We start from the raw sequence: 27,442 nt of genomic DNA, 5'->3' as shown, positions 1-27,442 counted from the left end.
ACTGTCCAGGTGGAAGAAGGGAAATGCCACACGTGACTATTTTAGAGATGTTAAACTGCAACTCACACTGTGTCCATTCGGGACCATTCGAAAATAAAAGTGTTCCAAGTTTGGGATTGAGACCGGTAGATTTCTCCCACTGCACCAGATATACAGCAAGGGGTTTTAATATGAAACCTGGTATCACAATGTATAGTGCTGACAGTGCTGCTCAACTCAACTGTGGATGGAACACCTCAAGTGGTTAACCTACATGTAGATTTCAGAACCTTATGGTAGTCTGCCAGTTTATCGTTACTGGTGTGCTGCATCTCTGGCTAGGACTGAGTACATGAAGTTTGTAAAAATATATATATATATATATAATTTTAAAAGAATGAATTCCCACAAAGCACAATACTGTCTGAATTAGTATTTATTAAATGTACCAACTGAACGCTTTAAATAAGTACATCGATGAATACCAGTTCACAACAGTTTCTGTCAACAAAGATATTTCAAACTTTTACTTCCAGTCAATATTTACATAATGCACAGGAGGCAGTGTTTTATACAGGGTCTGAGCTCTCTGTGTCCGTCATCTATAGCGATATTCCCATTTGGATCAGAGCTGAAACATTTGGCTACCACTGCCTCAGAGGCAGGCGGGACTGTCTCCATCTCCAATCCAATCCAATCAATAGAAAATGACACATTTTCCCATTTGTAAGAGACTGATCAGATAAGAATGTGGGTGGGGGGCATCTGGTGACTGAGGCTGGATTTGTCACCTTTCTCCCTCTTCCGGCTCTCAAGATGTCCGCCAACTCTGGGTCCAGGGGAGTATTCGGTTACAGATCTAGGCAGATCCCTCCGTTTCATTCCATTCGCTTCCATATTCAGAAAACATTTCTTTTTTTGCAACAGTAATGAATATACCCCCAAGTGCATTAGACCATTCCTCTGTCTCATTCCTCTGACCAGAACTTGACCACGAGAGAGATCATCCAACAGGACTTCCCTTTCATAACGGTTGAAGGCACTGCTCAACGTGTATTCACTGTGTGTTTGTGTAACACATGACATGTAGGATTATCTTGTCCACAGTACTGTTATAAATATATTTGTTTCTCCCCCCGTAGGGAAATTTAGATACGTGACATGCTAGACACTTTCAATACATTAAACTCAAGACTTCACTCCATTTTCCAATACTTTGATTTTTGTATTCTTCCCTTTAAAAGACATGTCCATTGCTTCATAAAGAGACAAGGTTGAGAATTCAATGATTTTTTTTTTAAAGAAAATTGTTTTGTTTTTTAAATGAAAAGGTTTTGAGCTCAATACACAAAGTGAGAACATTTTAGTACACATTCAGAACGCAACACCAACCTGAAAAGGACTTCTCTTAAATCTGACAAAATACATTTTTACTCATATACTTTAATATTTCTAGATTAGTACGAGCTGTCGTTATGGGTTTGCCCAACTAAGTTAATGACTAGCTGTATTAAAAAAAAAAAAAAAAAAAAAAAACTTGAATACATGATAGATTGTACAGGCGGTGTAAAAATAGTTTGGTTAACAATTATTGTGCTATAGTGGTTCTGGTTTAATCGTGAGACTAAGAACTAGTGTTTTTGAAACATCTGTTACCTACAGTGTTGCAGTTGGGACCAAATCTCTTCTGGGCATTACTGGGGTGTATTCATTGGTGCACACCGTAGCTAAATGTTTTGCAACAAAAGGAGTTACTATTGGACAAATTCGGGTAGGTCCCTCCCCTTGGCATCCTAGTGAATACACGCCTGTTGAATGAGCCAATGAAATGTGAGGAAGGAAACATTGTAAAACACAAAATGGAATCCATGACAAGAGAACTCCATTGTAGTGTCAAATAGTAGACAAGGTCTTAAACCTTAAAAAAAAAAAGAAATCACATTGTGCATCATTCAATGCTAGAAAGGGTTCTGACTTGTTTTGTACATGACAGTACCAAACTAAAGTCTGTAGAAACACGTGTTGTAGAAATGTTCTACATCTCTCTCTCTCTCTACCAAAATAATTAGTCTGGCTTTTTTTTATTAGATTTTTTTAACCTTTTTAACCGAAACATAAAACGAGAAGAAAAAAGAAAAAAAAGCAAACCATAGGGCCATTTTGGGGCCATTTTGTCATCTTCAGCATAGAAAGATGGTCGTTTCAAGTTTCATACTTGAGGGGGGAGTAGTAGATTGTTCTAAAAAGTCTTGGGCTTTTGAAACTAGTACCCACGCTAGATTAAGTTAAGACAGAAATATTCAACATTGGCAAAATACACACACACATAAAAAAAACAAAAAAAATCACATTAAGGTTTTGTGCAACATTCATGGACAACAACTAAAGGCTGTGTTTTACAGTAGTCTATTGAGTCTCCATTGAGTGCACTTTGAAAATCGGTTGCCTTTTGAGACTGCACCCAAAACCATTTCTGAGTTTGTCACAGCTTAAGTGGGCTGGGAATTGAACCAGGAAGGTCACTCCGTTTTAGGATTCCTTGCCATGGCACATCGTCATGACGACATGTGCTCTGAGACACGTGAGCAGCAGTGTGATTGGATGGTAGCGGTATCTCAGTCGTGATAGGTCCAGCCCTCGTCAGCCCCACCCTGGTGCAAGCAACCGTGTCACCCCAGTGGTCCATGAGTGTTCTAGAATCTACACCATGTTGGTCAGTTCTGTGGAGTCCGTTTCTGAGTCTACTTCATTTTCCCTGTGAGAACAGAACAGAGACCAGGTGTTAGACATGGTACATACAAGCAGTCCATAAAATATCTGAACAGTTCACAACAAAATGTCCTTTGAGTAGCCTGGGTACGAGGCATGTCAAGGAGCGGAATTCGGCATCGTTTCCAGATCACACATCTATACAATCCTTTCAGAAATGCTTGGGGTACGAGGCCCCCCCCCCCCGAGTTCCCAAGCCAGACACGCCAGTCTTACCGTTGCTCCTGAAGAAGCTTCCTGTTGCACTGCCTCCTCTCTTCGTCGATTGGATAAGAGCGGAATAAGACCAGGCCAATCAGAATGAGTCCTATGGGCGCCGCGGAGACCAGAACCTTCAGGGTTATATCCACGTTCTCAGGCTGGGTGCAACCTCGAGTCATATACCCTGCAAAACTACACACACACACACACACACACACACATACATTAGAGGTTGATAGTACAAATTAATGTAACCTCATGACTGCTCAACACACTAACAAGGAGGTTAATGTGCCATACACACACTACTAATTTAGACGTGAGAGCCAGAGGAATCATATGGAGTGGACGAGAGAGCCAGAGGAATCATATGGAGTGGACGAGAGAGCCAGAGGAATCATATGGAGTGGACGAGAGAGCCAGAGGAATCATATGGAGTGGGCGAGAGAGCCAGAGGAATCATATGGAGTGGGCGAGAGAGCCAGAGGAATCATATGGAGTGGACGAGAGAGCCAGAGGAATCATATGGAGTGGACGAGAGAGCCAGAGGAATCATATGGAGTGGACGAGAGAGCCAGAGGAATCATATGGAGTGGACGAGAGAGCCAGAGGAATCATATGGAGTGGACGAGAGAGCCAGAGGAATCATATGGAGTGGACGAGAGAGCCAGAGGAATCATATGGAGTGGACGAGAGAGCCAGAGAATCATATGGAGTGGACGAGAGAGCCAGAGGAATCATATGGAGTGGACGAGAGAGCCAGAGGAATCATATGGAGTGGACGAGAGAGCCAGAGGAATCATATGGAGTGGACGAGAGAGCCAGAGGAATCATATGGAGTGGACGAGAGAGCCAGAGGAATCATATGGAGTGGACGAGAGAGCCAGAGGAATCATATGGAGTGGACGAGAGAGCCAGAGGAATCATATGGAGTGGAGAGCCAGAGAATCATATGGAGGGACGAGAGAGCCAGAGGAATCATATGGAGTGGACGAGAGAGCCAGAGGAATCATATGGAGTGGACGAGAGAGCCAGAGGAATCATATGGAGTGGACGAGAGAGCCAGAGGAATCATATGGAGTGGACGAGAGAGCCAGAGGAATCATATGGAGTGGACGAGAGAGCCAGAGGAATCATATGGAGTGGACGAGAGAGCCAGAGGAATCATATGGAGTGGACGAGAGAGCCAGAGGAATCATATGGAGTGGACGAGAGAGCCAGAGGAATCATATGGAGTGGACGAGAGAGCCAGAGGAATCATATGGAGTGGACGAGAGAGCCAGAGGAATCATATGGAGTGGACGAGAGAGCCAGAGGAATCATATGGAGTGGACGAGAGAGCCAGAGGAATCATATGGAGTGGACGAGAGAGCCAGAGGAATCATATGGAGTGGACGAGAGAGCCAGAGGAATCATATGGAGTGGACGAGAGAGCCAGAGGAATCATATGGAGTGGACGAGAGAGCCAGAGGAATCATATGGAGTGGACGAGAGAGCCAGAGGAATCATATGGAGTGGACGAGAGAGCCAGAGGAATCATATGGAGTGGACGAGAGAGCCAGAGGAATCATATGGAGTGGACGAGAGAGCCAGAGGAATCATATGGAGTGGACGAGAGAGCCAGAGGAATCATATGGAGTGGACGAGAGAGCCAGAGGAATCATATGGAGTGGACGAGAGCCAGAGGAATCATATGGAGTGGACGAGAGAGCCAGAGGAATCATATGGAGTGGACGAGAGCCAGAGGAATCATATGGAGTGGACGAGAGAGCCAGAGGAATCATATGGAGTGGACGAGAGAGCCAGAGGAATCATATGGAGTGGACGAGAGAGCCAGAGGAATCATATGGAGTGGACGAGAGAGCCAGAGGAATCATATGGAGTGGACGAGAGAGCCAGAGGAATCATATGGAGTGGACGAGAGAGCCAGAGGAATCATATGGAGTGGACGAGAGAGCCAGAGGAATCATATGGAGTGGACGAGAGAGCCAGAGGAATCATATGGAGTGGACGAGAGAGCCAGAGGAATCATATGGAGTGGACGAGAGAGCCAGAGGAATCATATGGAGTGGACGAGAGAGCCAGAGGAATCATATGGAGTGGACGAGAGAGCCAGAGGAATCATATGGAGTGGACGAGAGAGCCAGAGGAATCATATGGAGTGGACGAGAGAGCCAGAGGAATCATATGGAGTGGACGAGAGAGCCAGAGGAATCATATGGAGTGGACGAGAGAGCCAGAGGAATCATATGGAGTGGACGAGAGAGCCAGAGGAATCATATGGAGTGGACGAGAGAGCCAGAGGAATCATATGGAGTGGACGAGAGAGCCAGAGGAATCATATGGAGTGGACGAGAGAGCCAGAGGAATCATATGGAGTGGACGAGAGCCAGAGGAATCATATGGAGTGGACGAGAGAGCCAGAGAATCATATGGAGTGGACGAGAGAGCCAGAGGAATCATATGGAGTGGACGAGAGAGCCAGAGGAATCATATGGAGTGGACGAGAGAGCCAGAGGAATCATATGGAGTGGACGAGAGAGCCAGAGGAATCATATGGAGTGGACGAGAGAGCCAGAGGAATCATATGGAGTGGACGAGAGAGCCAGAGGAATCATATGGAGTGGACGAGAGAGCCAGAGGAATCATATGGAGTGGACGAGAGAGCCAGAGGAATCATATGGAGTGGACGAGAGAGCCAGAGGAATCATATGGAGTGGACGAGAGAGCCAGAGGAATCATATGGAGTGGACGAGAGAGCCAGAGGAATCATATGGAGAGGACGAGAGAGCCAGAGGAATCATATGGAGACTGTAGGGTTTGGCTTATACTCACAACAACATTTACCTATGTACAGTACAACAGGGGCCAGTGTGTGTGCGTGTGCGTGCGCGTGTGTGTGCGCGTGTGTGTGTGCGTGTGCGCGTGGTAAACTTACTCCAAGCTGAGAGTGGAGATCCCCAGGGAGATTCCAGAGGCAAATTTGGTGAAGAAGACATAGAAGGAATAAAAGATGGCTTCGTGACCCCGAGAGTCTGGGTTCTGGACCTGGAAGTCATCTACCACGTCTGGCAGCATGGACCTGGAGACAGAGACAGAGAGTCAGTAACATCCTCCACATCTGGCAGCATGGACCTGGAGACAGAGAGTCAGTAACATCCTCTACATCTGGCAGCATGGACCTAGAGACAGAGAGTCAGTAACATCCTCCACATATGGCAGCATGGACCTAGAGACAGAGAGTCAGTAACATCCTCTACATCTGGCAGCATGGACCTAGAGACAGAGAGTCAGTAACATCCTCCACATCTGGCAGCATGGACCTGGAGACAGAGAGTCAGTAACATCCACCACATCTGGCAGCATGGACCTAGAGACAGAGTCAGTAACATCCTCTACATCTGGCAGCATGGACCTAGAGACAGAGAGTCAGTAACATCCTCTACATCTGGCAGCATGGACCTAGAGACAGAGAGTCAGTAACATCCTCCACATCTGGCAGCATGGTCCTAGAGACAGAGAGTCAGTAACATCCTCTACATCTGGCAGCATGGACCTAGAGACAGAGAGTCAGTAACATCCTCTACATCTGGCAGCATGGACCTGGAGACAGAGTCAGTAACATCCACCACATCTGGCAGCATGGACCTAGAGACAGAGACAGAGAGTCAGTAACATCCTCTACATCTGGCAGCATGGACCTAGAGACAGAGACAGAGAGTCAGTAACATCCTCTACATCTGGCAGCATGGACCTAGAGACAGAGAGTCAGTAACATCCACCACATCTGGCAGCATGGACCTAGAGACAGAGACAGAGAGTCAGTAACATCCTCCGCATCTGGCAGCATGGACCTAGAGACAGAGTCAGTAACATCCTCTACATCTGGCAGCATGGACCTAGAGACAGAGTCAGTAACATCCTCTACATCTGGCAGCATGGACCTGGAGACAGAGAAGTCAGTAACATCCACCACATCTGGCAGCATGGACCTAGAGACAGAGACAGAGAGTCAGTAACATCCTCTACATCTGGCAGCATGGACCTAGAGACAGAGAGTCAGTAACATCCTCCGCATCTGGCAGCATGGACCTAGAGACAGAGACAGAGAGTCAGTAACATCCTCTACATCTGGCAGCATGGACCTAGAGAGAGACAGAGAGTCAGTAACATCCACCACATCTGGCAGCATGGACCTAGAGACAGAGAGTCAGTAACATCCTCTACATCTGGCAGCATGGACCTAGAGACAGAGACAGAGAGTCAGTAACCTCCTCTACATCTGGCAGCATGGACCTGGAGACAGAGAGTCAGTAACATCCACCACATCTGGCAGCATGGACCTGGAGACAGAGAGTCAGTAACATCCTCCGCATCTGGCAGCATGCACCTAGAGACAGAGAGTCAGTAACATCCTCCACGTCTGGCAGCATGGACCTAGAGACAGAGAGTCAGTAACATCCTCCACATATGGCAGCATGGACCTAGAGACAGAGAGTCAGTAACATCCTCTACATCTGGCAGCATGGACCTGGAGACAGAGACAGAGAGTCAGTAACATCCTCTACATCTGGCAGCATGGACCTAGAGACAGAGACAGAGAGTCAGTAACATCCTCCGCATCTGGCAGCATGGACCTAGAGACAGAGAGTCAGTAACATCCTCTACATCTGGCAGCATGGACCTAGAGAGAGACAGAGAGTCAGTAACATCCACCACATCTGGCAGCATGGACCTAGAGACAGAGAGTCAGTAACATCCTCTACATCTGGCAGCATGGACCTAGAGACAGAGACAGAGAGTCAGTAACCTCCTCTACATCTGGCAGCATGGACCTGGAGACAGAGAGTCAGTAACATCCACCACATCTGGCAGCATGGACCTAGAGACAGAGACTCAGTAACATCCTCTACATCTGGCAGCATGGACCTGGAGACAGAGAGTCAGTAACATCCTCCACGTCTGGCAGCATGGACCTAGAGACAGAGAGTCAGTAACATCCTCCACGTCTGGCAGCATGGACCTAGAGACAGAGAGTCAGTAACATCCTCCACATCTGGCAGCATGGACCTAGAGACAGAGAGTCAGTAACATCCTCCACATCTGGCAGCATGGACCTGGAGACAGAGACGGTAACATCCTCTACATCTGGCAGCATGGACCTAGAGACAGAGAGTCAGTAACATCCTCCACATCTGGCAGCATGGACCTGGAGACAGAGACGGTAACATCCTCTACATCTGGCAGCATGGACCTAGAGACAGAGTCAGTAACATCCTCTACATCTGGCAGCATGGACCTGGAGACAGCGAGTCAGTAACATCCTCTACATCTGGCAGCATGGACCTAGAGACAGAGAGTCAGTAACATCCTCTACATCTGGCAGCATGGACCTAGAGAGAGAGTCAGTAACATCCTCTACATCTGGCAGCATGGACCTAGAGAGAGAGTCAGTAACATCCTCCACATCTGGCAGCATGGACCTGGAGACAGAGAGTCAGTAACATCCTCTACATCTGGCAGCATGGACCTAGAGACAGAGACAGAGAGATAGAGACATCCACCACGTCTGGCAACATGGTATATCTCTGTCTCTCTCTCTAGGTCCATGTCTGTCAGCATGGACCTAGAGAGACAGTGACATCCAACAACCAAACACTAGACACACATAAGAGTAGAGGAGAGGAGGCTGTTAACCAGAGAGAGGAGAGGAGGCTGTTAAACCAGAGAGGAGGCTGTTAAACCAGAGAGGAGGCTGTTAACCAGAGAGGAGGCTGTTAACCAGAGAGGAGGCTGTTAACCAGAGAGGAGGCTGTTAACCAGAGAGGAGGCTGTTAACCAGAGAGGAGGCTGTTAACCAGAGAGGAGGCTGTTAACCAGAGAGGAGGCTGTTAACCAGAGAGGAGGCTGTTAACCAGAGAGGAGGCTGTTAACCAGAGAGGAGGCTGTTAAACCAGAGAGGAGGCTGTTAACCAGAGAGGAGGCTGTTAACCAGAGAGAGGAAAGGAGGAGGGAGGATGTTAACCAGAGAGAGGAGGATGTTAACCAGAGAGAGGAGGATGTTAACCAGAGAGGGGATGTTAACCAGAGAGAGGAGGCTGTTAACCAGAGAGGAGGCTGTTAACCAGAGAGGAGGCTGTTAACCAGAGAGGAGGCTGTTAACCAGAGAGGAGGCTGTTAACCAGAGAGGAGGCTGTTAACCAGAGAGGAGGCTGTTAACCAGAGAGGAGGCTGTTAACCAGAGAGGAGGCTGTTAACCAGAGAGGAGGCTGTTAACCAGAGAGGAGGCTGTTAACCAGAGAGGAGGCTGTTAACCAGAGAGGAGGCTGTTAACCAGAGAGGAGGCTGTTAACCAGAGAGGAGGCTGTTAACCAGAGAGGAGGCTGTTAACCAGAGAGGAGGCTGTTAACCAGAGAGGAGGCTGTTAACCAGAGAGAGGAAAGGAGGAGGGGAGGATGTTAACCAGAGAGAGGAGGATGTTAACCAGAGAGGGGATGTTAACCAGAGAGGGGATGTTAACCAGAGAGGGGATGTTAACCAGAGAGGGGGATGTTAACCAGAGAGAGGAGGCTGTTAACCAGAGAGGAGGCTGTTAACCAGAGAGGAGGCTGTTAACCAGAGAGGAGGCTGTTAACCAGAGAGAGGAGGCTGTTAACCAGAGAGGGGGGCTGTTAACCAGAGAGGGGGCTGTTAACCAGAGAGGGGGATGTTAACCAGAGAGAGGAAAGGAGGAGAGGAGAGGAAAGGAGGAGGGAGGATGTTAACCAGAGAGGGGGGATGTTAACCAGAGAGGGGGATGTTAACCAGAGAGGGGATGTTAACCAGAGAGGGGGATGTTAACCAGAGAGAGGAAAGGAGGAGAGGAGAGGAGGAGGAGGATGTTAACCAGAGAGGGGGATGTTAACCAGAGAGGGGATGTTAACCAGAGAGAGGAAAGGAGGAGAGGAGAGGAAAGGAGGAGGGGAGGATGTTAACCAGAGAGGGGATGTTAACCAGAGAGGGGGATGTTAACCGGAGAGGAAAGGAGAGGAAAGGAGGAGAGGGGAGGATGTTAACCGGAGAGGGGATGTTAACCGGAGAGGGGGATGTTAACCGGAGAGGGGGATGTTAACCGGAGAGGGGGATGTTAACCGGAGAGGGGATGTTAACCGGAGAGGGGGATGTTAACCGGAGAGGGGATGTTAACCGGAGAGGGGATGTTAACCGGAGAGGGGGATGTTAACCGGAGAGGAGAGGAAGAGGAAAGGAGGAGAGGAGAGGAAGAGGAGAGGAAGAGGAAAGGAGGAGAGGAAAGGAAGAGGACGAGAGGAAGAGGAGAGGAAAGGAAGAGGAGGAGAGGAAGAGTCGACAGCCAGAGGGTCGGTAAGGAAAGAGAGGAAAAACTCCAACTCACCACGGCAACAGGAAGGCAGCAGCGACTCCGACACCGGCAGCGAACGACACCATGTAGGTGATGATGAGATTACTCTTCACACACACACCACCAGGATCATGAAGGGGATCACAGACTGCAGACAGGACAGAAACCCCCCCGTATTAGAAACACCACCATCATTATAAACTCAGAGACCCCCTGGTCCAATAAAAAGCCTTCGTTGATTAAAGTCAGGAAGTTTATCAGACAATTTCCTCACACAACCTCCTTTATGATACAATAGGCAATCAATCGGTCATTCCAAATTCCAAATCCACTGACTAGCCTCACTGGGATTAGGCCTAGTCCTCATCTCAATAGCATTAGGTCTGTTCTTTTGGTTATTCCCTTGGTTCTCCATCTCTAGATCTAATTGATTAAGTTTCTCCAAACTCGGGTCCTGAGGCCCCCCAACTGGGTGGTAGGTGTTGTTTTTGTGCCCGAGCACAACACAGCTGATTCAAAAATCAACGCTTGACGAGAAGTTGGCTATTTGAAAATCAGCTGTGCAACAAGGCTAGAGCAGAAACCAGGGAGGGGAGTCCCCAGGACCGAGATGGGTAAACCCTGGACTATGGCATGGTTCATGTGCGATCATTCTGCGTAGTCTTACCGAGGTGCCGATGTACACGGCGTTCTTCTTGCCAAACTTGGTGAGGAACCACTGCCAGAAAGGTATGGTGAGCATCGCAGCGAGCTGGAGACAAAGAGGTGTGTGGTTTTCAGTCAAAACGCATCACATAGAAATAGTTGTGTCCATCGTTGTCCTTTTTCCTGCTTTGACCGAGCCGGGGTTCCAGCCCACGTCTCCTTTGCCAACGTGTAAAGAGAAACACAACCATATTCCTCCCATGTAGGGCACTACTTTTGACCAGGGAACATAGTGGAGCAAAAAAGTATTTAGTCAGCCACCAATTGTGCAATTTCTCCCATTTAAAAAGATGAGGCCTGTAATTTTCATCATAGGTACACGGCAACTATATAAAAATCAGGAATGTTTTATTTAATTTATTTATTGTACCTTTAACTAGGCTACCTGCCCCCCTCTAACCACTAGGCTACCTGCCTCCCCCCATCTAACCACTAGGCTACCTGGCTCCCCCATCTAACCACTAGGCTACCTGCCTCCCCCTCTAACCACTAGGCTACCTGCCTCCCCCTCTAACCACTAGACTACGCTGGGGGCCATTTGAGGGCACTGACCAGAGACAAGGTATTTTTGTCTGGTCTTCTCATTAACCAACTTCCTCTACATTGGGGACAAGGTATTTTTGTCTGGTCTTCTCATGAACCAACTTCCTCTACATTGGGGACAAAGTATTTTTGTCTGGTCTTCTCATGAACCAACTTCCTCTACATTGGGGACAAGGTCTTTTTGTCTGGTCTTCTCATGAACCAACTTCCTCTACATTGGGGACAAGGTCTTTTTGTCTGGTCTTCTCATGAACCAACTTCCTCTACATTGGGGACAAGGTCTTTTTGTCTGGTCTTCTCATTAACCAACTTCCTCTACATTGGGGACAAGGTCTTTTTGTCTGGTCTCCTCATGAACCAACTTCCTCTACATTGGGGACAAGGTCTCGTTTGTTTAACCCCGCCCGTCCGTGTTCCCTCTACCCAGACCAATCTGGCAACCCTATTGGAGTTACACTATTACCAAACAGTGTAGCAATGAAGACTGTGCCCTTGACCAGAGAAGAGCCAAGCCACCTGGAGTGACACCAGAGAGACGTGCTGAAAGGCCAGAGAGACGTGCTGAAAGGCCAGAGAGACGTGCTGAAAGGCCAGAGAGACGTGCTGAAAGGCCAGAGAGACGTGCTGAAAGGCCAGAGAGACGTGCTGAAAGGCTGCAGTGCTGAATAACATTGAGCTTAAGAATGAAGAAAACAGGTTAAGAACCCTCAATGGTCTTCGAAGGGGTGAATATAGAATAAAGCTGCTCTAAAGTCAGTTTATTGTGTCTCTAATGGTAAAGGATTAGGGAGGGTAAACTGATCCTAGACCTGTGCCCATTAGGCACCTCTACTGTAAAAGTAAGGATTAGAGGGGGTAAACTGATCCTAGACCTATGCCTAATGGTAAAGGTAAGTATTCGGGGAGGGTAAACTGATCCTAGCGCTGTGCCTAATGGTAAAGGTAAGTATTAGGGGGAGGGTAAACTGATCCTAGACCTGTGCCTAATGGTAAAGGTAAGTATTAGGGGAGGGTAAACTGATCCTAGACCTGTGCCTAATGGTAAAGGTAAGTATTAGGGGAGGGTAAACTGATCCTAGCGCTGTGCCTAATGGTAAAGGTAAGTATTAGGGAGGGTAAACTGATCCTAGACCTGTGCCTAATGGTAAAGGTAAGTATTAGGAGAGGGTAAACTGATCCTAGCGCTGTGCCTAATGGTAAAGGTAAGTATTAGGGGAGGGTAAACTGATCCTAGCGCTGTGCCTACGCTCCACCTCAGGAGTTAACTCAATAAAACCATAATTGAAGGACCTTTTAGGAGTTAAGACTTTACATAAAGGAAAAGGACAGTAAGACAGGTCCACTTCCCCCTGCTATTTATTGAATTTGAGAATTGGCACTCAGAGTCGCGCCCCCATAGTTCACAGGCCTACTGTGCTGCAGTCAGGTCATGTGTCAGGCTGACTGCCACACGTACCAACTGCATTCCTGTTAGGATAAAGATGTCATTAAGTCCTTTTAATCACATGACAGAAGAGAGGGATAAATAAGGATGTCGGGGGGACAGAGAGCGACTTTCATAGCAGTGTTAAACGTCTGTGGGAACAGGCGGGTATTCAGACCAGTGAAAGTGAACACAGTAATAGCAGCTACGAGTCATTAGCCCTCACTGACTGGCTACCAGAGAGACAGAGAGAGACATAGACAGAGAGAGATTTTGTATAGACAACCTCCTGAGAGGGAGACAGAGAGGAGAGAGAGCGAGAGAGAGATTTTGTATAGACAACCTCCTGAGAGAGAGACACAGAGACAGAGACAGAGAGACAGCTGTTTTGTATAGAAACCTCCTGAGAGAGAGACACAGAGACAGAGACAGAGAGACAGCTGTTTTGTATAGAAACCTCCTGAGAGAGACACAGACACAGAGACAGAGAGACAGCTGTTTTGTATAGAAACCTCCTGAGAGAGAGACACAGAGACAGAGACAGAGACAGACAGCTGTTTTGTATAGAAACCTCCTGAGAGAGAGACACAGACACAGAGAGAGAGAGATTTTGTATAGACAACCTCCTGAGAGAGAGACACAGAGACAGAGAGAGAGAGATTTTGTATAGAAACCTCCTGAGAGAGAGACACAGAGACAGAGACAGAGACAGACAGCTGTTTTGTATAGAAACCTCCTGAGAGAGAGACACAGAGACAGAGACAGAGAGACAGCTGTTTTGTATAGAAACCTCCTGAGAGAGAGACACAGAGACAGAGACAGAGAGACAGCTGTTTTGTATAGAAACCTCCTGAGAGAGAGACACAGAGACAGACACAGAGAGACAGCTGTTTTGTATAGACAACCTCCTGAGAGAGAGACACAGAGACAGAGACAGAGAGACAGCTGTTTTGTATAGACAACCTCCTGAGAGAGAGACACAGAGACAGAGACAGAGAGACAGCTGTTTTGTATAGAAACCTCCTGAGAGAGAGACACAGAGACAGACACAGAGAGACAGCTGTTTTGTATAGAAACCTCCTGAGAGAGAGACACAGAGACAGAGACAGAGAGACAGCTGTTTTGTATAGAAACCTCCTGAGAGAGAGACACAGAGACAGACACAGAGAGACAGCTGTTTTGTATAGACAACCTCCTGAGAGAGAGACACAGAGACAGAGACAGAGAGACAGCTGTTTTGTATAGACAACCTCCTGAGAGAGAGACACAGAGACAGAGACAGAGAGACAGCTGTTTTGTATAGAAACCTCCTGAGAGAGAGACACAGACACAGAGACAGAGACAGACAGCTGTTTTGTATAGAAACCTCCTCTCTCCAGTGGTCCAGTCAAGGTTACAGTAACAATAGAGGTCAGTGAATGATGTGGGAAAAGAGTCTCAATCTGTCTGTATCAAAACATAAAGGGCATTGCCACGGTGTGTCCTCACCATGATGACCAGTAGAATGTTCTGGAAGTCGTTCCTAAAGCCCAGAGTGTAGCAGCAGAACAGAGCAAAGTTCCCTTCCAGGAGCTGCAGCGAGAGAGAGAGAGAGAGAGAGAGAGAGACAGAAACACAGACACGCTCAGTTAGACTGGCCCCGCCACACACACACACAGGAGCCAAGCGCTCGCTGGCTGGACACTCAACTTTAACATGACAGGCAAGCTTAGCCCAGAGACCACATAAATAAACAGACTACACACTCTAAAAAGGAGCAGAACGGTGGCAGACAGCCTAACATGAGGCCACGCTGAAGGGTAGCTTACGGTTGGGTTTTGAAGCTTAGCTTTACGGTTGGGTTAAGTTTTATTGTAGGTGATGAGGTGGCTATGGGTCAGAGACTGGCATACTATAAAACCCCACATGACACACTACAAAACGTGATGCGTGTCATCACTCACCATTAAGGACATGGGTATATCGTGAACATTAGGTGTCAGCGGTCGCTAGAGAGCTGTGTGGATATGGAACATTTGTGATTGGGTTTGTATGTCTACGTACACCTACTACAACACACCTTACACCCCCTACACGACAACACTCCCGCCCCCTACGTGACACCCACCCACCCCCCCACGATGACACCCCGGGCGGCAGCATAGCCTAGTGGTTAGAGCGTTGGACTAGTAACCAGAAGGTTGCGAGTTCAAACCCCCGAGCTGACAAGGTACAAATCTGTCATTCTGCCCTGAACAGGCAGTTAACCCACTGTTCCTAGGCCAGTTAACCCACTGTTCCTAGGCCAGTTAACCCACTGTTCCTAGACCAGTTAACCCACTGTTCCTAGACCAGTTAACCCACTGTTCCTAGACCAGTTAACCCACTGTTCCTAGACCAGTTAACCCACTGTTCCTAGACCAGTTAACCCACTGTTCCTAGACCAGTTAACCCACTGTTGCTCGGCCGTCATTGAAAATAAGAATGTGTTCTTAACTGACTTGCCTGGTTAAATAAAGGTAAAATAAAAAAAATACATCACTGATCTGTAAATAAAGGGGAGGGGGTGTTGTCGTCGTCTGGGGTGGGGGTGTCATCGCGTAGGGGGGCGTCGTCACGTAGGGGCGTCGTCGCACGGGGGGGTCGTCACGTAGGGTGTTGTCGTGTAGGGGTGGGTGTTGTCGTGGGGTGTAACGTGTGTTGTAGTGGGTGTACGTAGACATACAGATGCAGAGAGCAAAAGTGTGTGTGCCTGGGTCGTGTAGTCACCATGAAGGCCAGTGAGGTGAAGAGGAAGCCCATCACCAGCCTGACGTAAGGTCCATGACCCATCACCAGCCCAATACCCTGCCAGAACGACATGAGCTCTGACCGAGGCGAGACGACTCTATAGAGAGAGAGAGAGAGACAGAGACTATGGTTATAATATAAACATTTACCTCATCATTTTGTCAAATGTGTTTCAACTTTAAGTCTGGGTTTATCATTTATGTATTCTTTATTTAACCAAGTCAGTCAATGACAGCCTGGGAACAGTGGGTTAACTGGCCTGGGAACAGTGGGTTAACTGGCCTGGGAACAGTGTGTTAACTGGCCTGGGAACAGTGTGTTAACTGGCCTGGGAACAGTGTGTTAACTGGCCTGGGAACAGTGTGTTAACTGGCCTGGGAACAGTGTGTTAACTGGCCTGGGAACAGTGTGTTAACTGGCCTGGGAACAGTGGGTTAACCGGCCTGGGAACAGTGGGTTAACCGGCCTGGGAACAGTGGGTTAACCGGCCTGGGAACAGTGGGTTAACCGGCCTGGGAACAGTGGGTTAACCGGCCTGGGAACAGTGGGTTAACCGGCCTGGGAACAGTGGGTTAACCGGCCTGGGAACAGTGGGTTAACTGGCCTGGGAACAGTGGGTTAACTGGCCTGGGAACAGTTTGTTAACTGCCTGTTCAGGGGCAGAACGACAGATTTCTACCTTGTCAGCTAAGGGATTCAATCCAGCAACCTTTCGGGTTACTGGCCCAATGCTCTAACCCCGCCTCCTCTCGCCACCAGGCCGCCTCCAGGCCACCCCCGCCTCCAGGCCTCCTCTCGCCTCCTCTAGCCACCCCCGCCTCCTCTAGCCACCAGGCCACCCCCGCCTCCTCCTAGCCACCAGGCCACCCCCCGCCTCCTCTAGCCACCCCGCCTCCAGGCCACCCCCGCCTCCTCTAGCCACCAGGCCACCCCCCGCCTCCTCTAGCCACCCCCGCCTCCTCTAGCCACCAGGCCACCCCGCCTCCTCTAGCCACCCCCCGCCTCCAGGCCACCCCAGCCTCCTCTAGCCACCAGGCCACCCCAGCCTCCTCTAGCCACCAGGCCACCCCAGCCTCCTCTAGCCACCAGGCCACCCCAGCCTCCTCTAGCCACCAGGCCACCCCAGCCTCCTCTAGCCACCAGGCCACCCCAGCCTCCTCTAGCCACCAGGCCACCCCAGCCTCCTCTAGCCACCAGGCCACCCCAGCCTCCTCTAGCCACCAGGCCACCCCAGCCTCCTCTAGCCACCAGGCCACCCCAGCCTCCTCTAGCCACCAGGCCACCCCAGCCTCCTCTAGCCACCAGGCCACCCCAGCCTCCTCTAGCCACCAGGCCACCCCAGCCTCCTCTCACATTTACATTTAAGTCATTTAGCAGAAGCTCTTATCCGCCACCAGGCCACCCCAGCCTCCTCTCACATTTACATTTAAGTCATTTAGCAGACGCTCTTATCCGCCACCAGGCCACCCCAGCCTCCTCTCGCCACCAGGCCACCCCAGCCTCCTCTCGCCACCAGGCCACCCCAGCCTCCTCTCGCCACCAGGCCACCCCAGCCTCCTCTCGCCACCAGGCCACCCCAGCCTCCTCTCGCCACCAGGCCACCCCAGCCTCCTCTCGCCACCAGGCCACCCCCCAGCCTCCTCTCGCCACCAGGCCACCCCAGCCTCCTCTCGCCACCAGGCCACCCCAGCCTCCTCTCGCCACCAGGCCACCCCAGCCTCCTCTCACATTTACATTTAAGTCATTTAGCAGATGCTCTTATCCGCCACCAGGCCACCCCAGCCTCCTCTCGCCACCCCAGCCTCCTCTCGCCACCAGGCCACCCCAGCCTCCTCTCGCCACCAGGCCACCCCAGCCTCCTCTCGCCACCAGGCCACCCCAGCCTCCTCTCGCCACCAGGCCACCCCAGCCTCCTCTCGCCACCAGGCCACCCCAGCCTCCTCTCGCCACCAGGCCACCCCAGCCTCCTCTCGCCACCAGGCCACCCCAGCCTCCTCTAGCCACCCCCGCCTCCTCTAGCCACCAGGCCACCCCCGCCTCCTCTAGCCACCCCCCGCCTCCTCTAGCCACCAGGCCACCCCCGCCTCCTCTAGCCACCCCCGCCTCCAGGCCACCCCCCGCCTCCTCTAGCCACCAGGCCACCCCAGCCTCCTCTAGCCACCAGGCCACCCCAGCCTCCTCTCACATTTACATTTACATTTCAGTCATTTAGCAGACGCTCTTATCCGCCACCAGGCCACCCCAGCCTCCTCTCGCCACCAGGCCACCCCAGCCTCCTCTCGCCACCAGGCCACCCCAGCCTCCTCTCGCCACCAGGCCACCCCAGCCTCCTCTCGCCACCAGGCCACCCCAGCCTCCTCTCGCCACCAGGCCACCCCAGCCTCCTCTCGCCACCAGGCCACCCCAGCCTCCTCTCGCCACCAGGCCACCCCAGCCTCCTCTCGCCACCAGGCCACCCCAGCCTCCTCTCGCCACCAGGCCACCCCAGCCTCCTCTAGCCACCAGGCCACCTGCTGCACCTTAGAGTACGTTTGCTAGTAAACCCTCAGATCAGTTGTTAGAGCATCAAGCCACCAGGGCCCATAGTGAAAATGAGACAGCAACGGCGTACTGGATCAGCAACTGTAGAGCTCAATTAAAAAATAAAATAAAAATCCACATTATCCAATAGGTACATTGAAATGAATGACCCAAAGTGAACCCATAATAGCGCTGAAATATCAACAGGGATGTGTTGAGGGATGGTAGATTTAAAAAAAAAAAAACTTTTTACCTTTCTTCTCCTTGACTCCGAAGAACAGCACCACGGCACAGAGCACGTAGATGGAACAGATGGCGCCGGAAGCTATCATGTAGGCTGTTTTCTGAGATCGAGGAGAGAGACAACAGGTCAGTAGACCTACGACAGTACAACTGGTGCAACGAACATATAGCAGAACATACACTGGCTTTATCGTATAGTGTAAAACCATCTGGATTTGTGAGCTCAAGTCATCTTCATGAAGATACAAGTATTTATACGAGATGGGAGGCTACGGTCTGTCGGTGTACCGTCTGGTCCAGGGTGATACCGGGAGAGAAGACCGTGGTGTTAACTTCCTGTCCCAGCAGCAGGGAGGAGTTCAGGCCCTCTGTTGTTACATTGTCGCCGGGGGCTACAGGGATACAGGGGGGGTTGGCCATGCCCACAATCTGACCCTGGACGGCTGTGCCAATCACAGTACCCAGAACCTCCACCGTCATTCCTGATTGGGACGAGAGGAGCATACAGATGACACAAACCAACCAATGATCAGCTTTCAATTTTGTCTAAAAAAAAAATAAAAAAAATATGTAACTCAGTTGGGAAAACACCAGGATAGTGGGCTTCATTCCCGGAAAATAAATAATAATAATAAAATAATATTCTGAACGGCATATATTAAATGTTTATACTGTTGTATTATTGATTAAGTTGATTGGGTCCTAATATCCAAATGCACAGACTAAGTTACCAGTGGAAGACACCACTATCGATGATTCAATACTGGTTGATGTCGATATGAGCAAGGCGTATCGTAACAGTTTATCCTAGCTGTTAACACACACACACACCTGTAGGGACAACTCTCGGACTCAACTTAACATACTGAATAGCCTGCCGATGGGGTTTGTCATCGTAGTCACACTGGTTAGACAGGCTTAGGCTCCCAGAGGATTCACACCCAGTGGGCAACCAAGTTGTCTGGCCTTCACAGAGCCTTGACAATGGATGAACACAGCTGCAGTGTTATTTAATGAACCTGATGATATAAATGCTGCCGATAATGGGAAACAAAATGTCCACATATCGGTGCCCATCACTATTTGGTCATGTATACTAAGTCGTGTCTAGGTCGTGAGTGAGGCAAGTGTCCATGAGGGGACTTACTGTAAGCAGTGGCAGAGTCCCTCTCCTTCTGATCTTCACTGATGAACATGGTGAGAGCCGAGTAGGGCACATGGAAACACTGGAGACAGAGACAGACAGAGCGAGAGACAGACAGAGCGAGAGACAGACAGAGCGAGAGACAGACAGAGCGAGAGACAGACAGAGCGAGAGACAGACAGAGCGAGAGACAGACAGAGCGAGAGACAGACAGAGCGAGAGACAGACAGAGCGAGAGACAGACAGAGCGAGAGACAGACAGAGCGAGAGACAGACAGAGCGAGAGACAGACAGAGCGAGAGACAGACAGAGCGAGAGACAGACAGAGCGAGAGACAGACAGAGCGAGAGACAGACAGAGCGAGAGACAGACAGAGCGAGAGACAGACAGAGCGAGAGACAGACAGAGCGAGAGACAGACAGAGCGAGAGACAGACAGAGCGAGAGACAGACAGAGCGAGAGACAGACATTAACATGTATCCTAATTATTATATATTTTTTTTACTGATGATTGTATTGTTCTATACATCTGGTCCAGCTCTTGTAGGCCGTCTGGTGTGTGTCTGTGTGTGTGTGTGAGAATGTCCCCAACCGCTGCTCTACCAGTATGGCGTTGTAGCCAGTAGACTACAGTACTCACTGTCTGAAGGGTCTGGAAGAGGCAGTAGAAGACCAGGTACCAGATGACCTTCCCATTCTCAATCACAGGAACATACCAGATGAGGAAGTAACTGACCACGGCTAGAGGAGTGGAGAACAGGACCCTACAGGGATGGAGAGACAGAGTCAAGTCACATCGAGTCTCACATCGTCACAGAGCAGTAACCAGTGTGACGAGGACAGCCATTATCTAAGAAGGTTGCTGGATAGAATCCCTGAGCTGACAAGGTAAAAATATGTCCTTCTGCTCCCAGAACAAGGCAGTTAACACTGTTCCTAGGCAGTCATTGTAAAATAACTATTTGTTCTTAACCGACTTGCCTCGTTAAAATAAAAAGTAACATTTTAATCAATTTTTTAAAAACGAGGGGAAGGCATTCCTACAGGTCCTTAGAAACGATCAGCTGTCACTCAACTCCGTTCTGCCAGAGATACATTTCCTCACTGTGAACATCATGCATCATGAAAGGGCTGTGTGAGAAGTGCGTCAGACATAAAATTAGGAGATGTTCCTATATTCTCCATGGACACACCGTTCTACATTCTCCTCACTTTCTGTCTCATGTCCACTCAGATACTCCCCCACCCCCTCTCTCTCGTGCTCTAGACAGATCCTCAGACTCTTCCCCTCATGTCCACACCCACTCAGATACTCCCCTACACCCTCCCCTCTCTCTCGTGCTCTAGGCAGATCCTCAGACTCTTCCTCTCATGTCCACCCACTCAGATACTCCCCTACACCCCTCTCCTCTCTCTCATGCTCTAGACAGATCCTCAGACACTCCACACCCCTTTCCCTTGGCACCCAGACCACAGTGATGTCATCCCTGAGTAATGCGTCACTCAGCGAGAACGGAGGAATGTCTGTGTGTGTAACTTCCTGTCCCAGTTATGGACATCCTGTAGGCCTGATCGACACGCTCCAACAGAACAAGAGAGGGGCGTGGAGTGTGTGTGTATACATCTGTCCATGTGGATCAGCATGAAGGGAGTTAGGAGTTAGGTTTCCCCGAGCAGGAAACGCTCGCATCATATCCGGTCATTGATTGGCTGAAGGGGATATGGTGGTGGAAGCCACGATCTCAAAAATCGCACGGACAGGAAATCACATATGGGAACACAATACACCCATCATGTACAACCTCCCCAGTGTTGATGAAAAACAGTCCGGCACCATAACACCATAACACATTCCTTCAGAAGTACATTTGTTCAGCTACTTCAGGTTCAGCCTGTTGGAGATGCCCAAAATGGGTGTACTAAAAATTCCCAAAAGGGGTTTCCTCGTCTTGTCTTCTTAAAAATCAGCACTAATTCATTTTTTCTTCTTTTAAACTGGTCAGGTGAAAAAAACACACAAAAAAAAAAAGGTTGACGTTAATTTTTAGTACGTTGATTAATGCATTGTTGGGGGTGAGTTGTCTCCTAAAAGCACTGGGCAGGAGACAGCTGCCTTTCCTAATGGGACCTAGTGGTCGTTAACTACAACAGGTCCAACAGACGGTACGGTGAAATGCTTACTTAAAAAGCCCTTAACCAACAATAGCTAGGCTATATACAGGGTATTACTGTACAGAGTCAATGTGGAGGCTATATACAGGGTATTACGGTACAGAGTCAATGTGGAGGCTATATACAGGGTATTACGGTACAGAGTCAATGTGGAGGCTATATACAGGGTATTACGGTACAGAGTCAATGTGGAGGCTATATACAGGGTATTATGGTACAGAGTCAATGTGTCGGCTATATACAGGGGGTACAGGTACAGAGTCAATGTGTAGGCTATATACAGGGGGTACAGGTACAGAGTCAATGTGGAGGCTATATACAGGGTGTACCGGTACAGAGTCAATGTGGAGGCTATATACAGGGGGTACAGGTACAGAGTCAATGTGGAGGCTATATACAGGGGTACAGGTACAGAGTCAATGTGTGGAGGCTATATACAGGGGGTACAGGTACAGAGTCAATGTGGAGGCTATATACAGGGGGTACAGGTACAGAGTCAATGTGGAGGCTATATACAGGGGTACAGGTACAGAGTCAATGTGGAGGCTATATACAGGGGGTACAGGTACAGAGTCAATGTGGAGGCTATATACAGGGGGTACAGGTACAGAGTCAATGTGGAGGCTATATACAGGGTGTACCGGTACAGAGTCAATGTGGAGGCTATATACAGGGTGTACCGGTACAGAGTCAATGTGGAGGCTTTATACAGGGTGTTACGGTACAGAGTCAATGTGGAGGCTATATACAGGGTGTACCGGTAGAGTCAGTGTGGAGGCTATATACAGGGGGTACCGGTACAGAGTCAGTGTGGAGGCTATATACAGGGTGTACCGGTAGAGTCAGTGTGGAGGCTATATACAGGGTGTACCGGTAGAGTCAGTGTGGAGGCTATATACAGGGTGTACCGGTAGAGTCAGTGTGGAGGCTATATACAGGGTGTACCGGTAGAGTCAGTGTGGAGGCTATATACAGGGTGTTACGGTACAGAGTCAGTGTGGAGGCTATATACAGGGGGTACCGGTACAGAGTCAATGTGGAGGCTATATACAGGGGGTACCAGTACAGAGTCAATGTGGAGGCTATATACAGGGTGTACCGGTACAGAGTCAATGTGGAGGCTATATACAGGTATTACGGTACAGAGTCAATGTGGAGGCTATATACAGGGTATTACGGTACAGAGTCAGTGTGGAGGCTATATACAGGGTATTACGGTACAGAGTCAGTGTGGAGGCTATATACAGGGGTACCAGTACAGAGTCAGTGTGGAGGCTATATACAGGGGTATTACGGTACAGAGTCAGTGTGGAGGCTATATACAGGGGGTACCAGTACAGAGTCAGTGTGGAGGCTATATACAGGGGTACCGGTACAGAGTCAGTATTTCAGATCAGTACCTGGGAATGGATAAAATACCCAAGAGAGGAAGGTACTTTAGACAACAGACACCCATAATGGGTACAGGACTGGTGAAGAGAGAGTGAGTGAGAGTACACCCCACCAACACACGCGTGTTATGTGATTAGTGGTTAGGGGCGGGGGGCGGGCGGGCGGGCGGTGAAAATGATACATGAGAGGGAGTGTGTGTCAGGGTGGTGTTGTCTCCGGGACACAGAGCAGATGATTTACATTTAGGGAGTGGCGTGACCACAACCCACCAGGAATGTACTCGGGAGCTTTAGCCTTTCTCTGCTCTCCCACATCCAAGCAGCACTGGTTGATCTCTGGGGAAGCCAACCCAGGAAAGAATGTGTTGTGATTATTGCATTGTTTGCTCTCTGTAACCTGTTAGTTCATCTGCCTTGACACTGTGATATATAGGGACTAAAGGACGAGACAATAAGAAGACACTGTGATATATAGACACTGTGATATATAGAGGCCTAAAGGCTGAGACAATAAGGAGACACTGTGATATATAGACACTGTGATATATAGAGGCCTAAAGGCTGAGACAATAAGACACTGATATATAGACACTGTGATATATAGGGGCCCAAAGGACGAGACAATAAGAAGACACTGTGATATATAGGGACTAAAAGGATTGAGACAATAAGGAGACACTGTGATATATAGACACTGTGATATATAGAGGCCCAAAGGACGAGACAATGAGAAGACACTGTGATATATAGGGACTAAAAGGATTGAGACAATAAGGAGACACTGTGATATATAGACACTGTGATATATAGGGGCCTAAAGGACGAGACAATGAGAAGACACTGTGATATATAGGGACTAAAAGGATTGAGACAATAAGGAGACACTGTGATATATAGGGACTAAAAGGATTGAGACAATAAGGAGACACTGTGATATATAGACACTGTGATATATAGAGGCCCAAAGGACGAGACAATGAGAAGACACTGTGATATATAGACACTGTGATATATAGGGGCCCAAAGGACGAGACAATAAGAAGACACTGTGATATATAGACACTGTGATATATAGGGGCCTAAAGGACGAGACAATGAGAAGACACTGTGATATATAGACACTGATTTATAGACACTGTGATTTATAGACACTGTGATATATAGGGACTAAAAGGATTGAGACAATAAGGAGACACTGTGATATATAGACACTGATTTATAGACACTGTGATTTATAGACACTGTGATATATAGGGACTAAAAGGATTGAGACAATAAGGAGACACTGTGATATATAGACACTGTGATATATAGAGGCCCAAAGGACGAGACAATGAGAAGACACTGTGATATATAGGGACTAAAAGGATTGAGACAATAAGGAGACACTGTGATATATAGGGACTAAAAGGATTGAGACAATAAGAAGACACTGTGATATATAGACACTGTGATATATAGAGGCCTAAAGGCTGAGACAATAAGACACTGATATATAGACACTGTGATATATAGAGGCCCAAAGGACGAGACAATGAGAAGACACTGTGATATATAGACACTGATTTATAGACACTGTGATTTATAGACACTGTGATTTATAGACACTGTGATATATAGGGGCCTAAAGGCTGAGACAATAAGACACTGTGATATATAGACACTGTGATATATAGACACTGTGATATATAGACACTGTGATATATAGGGGGCCTAAAGGCTGAGACAATAAGACACTGTGATATATAGGGACTAAAAGGCTGAGACAATAAGACACTGTGATATATATAGGACAAGACAATAAGACACCGTGGCAGAATAAATTCAACCGCACCTTAGTTTTATTACAAACCCGTAGAGTGAACATTTGTCCTGTGAAGTCTACAAAATATATTGTAACTAACAGTTATACGACCAAGCACGTTAAAATGTTTTCCACGTTTGAGTTTTTTTTACTATTAAAAACGACTCATTTAGAACCACAAGTCATTCCATCTCCACTGTTCCAACATCTGAAATCATCTAGAAAGAAACCAACAACTATTTCAGTCCAATCAACGTAAACTAAATAGGATGTGGCTGTCGATGGTACCGATTTGTGTGTGTGTGTGTGTGTGTGTGTGTGTGTGTAAAACATGTTGACTCCCCCTACTTGTTGAGAAACGCCAAAGCTATCCTCTTTAAAATGTTAACCTAAACAGTTATACAGTACACACTTTCAGTTGTCTTAGGCTACCTGGCTAAAATGCACGCTCGCTAACCTCACTTCCATTCAGGGACAACGCTAGCTAGTTAACATTTATCCTACGACATGTAGTTACAAATTGGCTTGAGACTTTGTTTGGTGGGCCTGGACCATTCACAGCAGAGCTCATTCAGTTTAACTCAACACTGATTGGCTATTTTTTTTTTTAATCACGGGAGGCCAAATGCTCACTGGCTTCCCTTGCATTCAATGTCATGAGTGGCAACAATGCCTGTCACTCCTTTTGACCAGGCAGCATCAGATATATGATACATACTGAGACAGAGGGCCAGAGACACATTTCAGACTCTTGCGCATTGACATTTATGAAAAAAATAGAAAGAGCAATTTGTTTGGGCCATGAGACCATCTGCCAGTTCTGAACTGCTGTTAATTAACAGACTTCACTTTCACAACGGTGTTCTTTGATGAAAGCTTCCCATACCCTAACCCATACCTAACCCATACCCTAACCCATACCCTAACCCATACCCTAACCCATACCCTGTGTCTTCCAAATTAGAGAAACGCCGATCTGGAGGTGGACATTTTAAAAACAAGGCTGGATGCTATGCCAACCCAGACTACCATAGCCTACCCATCTCACAGTAGAACTGAGCCTATAAACCAGACTACCATAGCCTACCCATCTCACAGTAGAACTGAGCCTATAAACCAGACTACCATAGCCTACCCATCTCACAGTAGAACTGAGCCTATAAACCAGACTACCATAGCCTACCCATCTCACAGTAGAACTGAGCCTATAAACCAGACTACCATAGCCTACCCATCTCACAGTAGAACTGAGCCTATAAACCAGACTACCATAGCCTACCCATCTCACAGTAGAACTGAGCCTATAAACCAGACTACCATAGCCTACCCATCTCACAGAACTAGAACTGAGCCTATAAACCAGACTACCATAGCCTACCCATCTTCACAGTAGAACTGAGCCTATAAACCAGACTACCATAGCCTACCCATCTTCACAGTAGAACTGAGCCTATAAACCAGACTGCCATAGCCTACCCATCTCACAGTAGAACTGAGCCTATAAACCAGACTGCCATAGCCTACCCATCTTCACAGTAGAAACTGAGCTGAGCCTATAAACCAGACTGCCTATAGCCTACCCATCTTCACAGTAGAACTGAGCCTATAAACCAGACTACCATAGCCTACCCATCTTCACAGTAGAACTGAGCCTATAAACCAGACTACCATAGCCTACCCATCTTCACAGTAGAACTGAGCCTATAAACCAGACTACCATAGCCTACCCATCTCACAGTAGAACTGAGCCTATAAACCAGACTACCATAGCCTACCCATCTCACAGTAGAACTGAGCCTATAAACCAGACTACCATAGCCTACCCATCTCACAGTAGTAGAACTGAGCCTATAAACCAGACTACCATAGCCTACCCATCTCACAGTAGAACTGAGCCTATAAACCAGACTACCATAGCCTACCCATCTCACAGTAGAACTGGAGCCTATAAACCAGACTACCATAGCCATCTTCACAGTAGAACCTACCCATCTTCACCCATCTTCACAGTAGAACTGAGCCTATAAACCAGACTACCATAGCCTACCCATCTCACAGTAGAACTGAGCCTATAAACCAGACTACCATAGCCTACCCATCTCACAGTAGAACTGAGCCTATAAACCAGACTACCATAGCCTACCCATCTCACAGTAGAACTGAGGCCTATAAACCAGACTACCATAGCCTACCCATCTTCACAGTAGAACTGAGCCTATAAACCAGACTACCATAGCCTACCCATCTTCACAGTAGAACTGAGCCTATAAACCAGACTACCATAGCCTACCCATCTTCACAGTAGAACTGAGCCTATAAACCAGACTGCCATAGCCTACCCATCTTCACAGTAGAACTGAGCCTATAAACCAGACTGCCATAGCCTACCCATCTTCACAGTAGAACTGAGCCTATAAAC

General features: G+C 48.3%; 1 pseudogene; it reads right to left on the bottom strand.

Moving 5' to 3' along the window:
• Nucleotides 1-397: 397 nt before the first annotated feature.
• On the bottom strand, nt 398-20,420 carry LOC127918830 (sodium-dependent lysophosphatidylcholine symporter 1-B-like; annotated as a pseudogene).
• Between the last annotated feature and the right edge of the window lie 7,022 nt (nt 20,421-27,442).

Source organism: Oncorhynchus keta, unplaced genomic scaffold (genome assembly GCF_023373465.1).
Source record: "Oncorhynchus keta strain PuntledgeMale-10-30-2019 unplaced genomic scaffold, Oket_V2 Un_contig_14997_pilon_pilon, whole genome shotgun sequence".
Lineage (NCBI taxonomy): Eukaryota > Metazoa > Chordata > Actinopteri > Salmoniformes > Salmonidae > Oncorhynchus > Oncorhynchus keta.
This window is presented reverse-complemented; position numbering and strand designations above follow the sequence as displayed.